The following is a 1,021-nucleotide window of genomic DNA, read 5'->3' on the forward strand; positions in this document are numbered from 1 at the left end:
GGAGAACAAGTCGACCGCAGTACTTATTTCTTAGGTCTGTTAAGCATTCTATCAGTTTGTTTTGCCGAATTACTTAGTTATGGTGACGTAAAAAGACCAACTCTTGCTGCCAAGCAGCAGCGATGGCATAACACGGACACAACGATACACACGTAAACATGCACACGTGCAGACAGATAGACAGACAAACACGCACACACACACACACACACACACATGTATATATGAATAAAATCAGGAGGTAAGAAAGGTGAACATAGACTTATTTAACCACGTAAATTCCATAGGATTACGGCCGTTTCACAACCTTTTTCATGTAGTATCAATTTCAGCATTGAAGAAATTATGTGTATTATTAAATAATACGCACTTAAATAGGATTGCTTGGGAAACTACTATAAATCTTAAGTTACTCGGGGAAGAAAATGAAAATTATCTTTCATCCAAAGTTGCAAATATATTTTCTTTAACCAAAATTGTGTGGGCAGATAGAAATTAGTAAAGTCTCTGTAGATTTCGAAAATATTTCGCTTTGACGACGAGATTAACAAACAATTGTGGGGTTTATATTCGGTGGACTTCAGGGATGTATGCATTTAAAATTTATTTTCTCGTAGTCGTATACTTATGATGGGAATGATTACCAAACAAGATAGATGAAGCTGAGACACGAACGAAAGAATTCTCAACAGAATAACTGTATACTTTTGTATATTTTAGAATTTTCAAAAGATGGAAAACATATGAAGATAGATGCAAATCTAATAAAAAGAGAGTGGTATGCAAATTAGAAAACAAGTTGAAAATGCACTCATCTAACATTGGATCAAATACAAACAGGAGAAAAAAAAATTAATACAAATATCATTTGTACAATAGTGATAACATTCTAAAATCGTTGAATTTCTTTTAAAATGCTGACAGAAGTCGATAAACTCGTAAAACAGAGAACTGTGTCCAATTAATCTGTTTCTGTCTTCATTTAGATAAATATTCATGTGCTTTATGCCATAAGGTGTTT

The sequence above is a fragment of the Octopus bimaculoides genome, chromosome 15 (genome assembly GCF_046866305.1).
Source record: "Octopus bimaculoides isolate indiv1 chromosome 15, ASM4686630v1, whole genome shotgun sequence".
NCBI classification, from domain to species: Eukaryota; Metazoa; Mollusca; class Cephalopoda; order Octopoda; family Octopodidae; genus Octopus; species Octopus bimaculoides.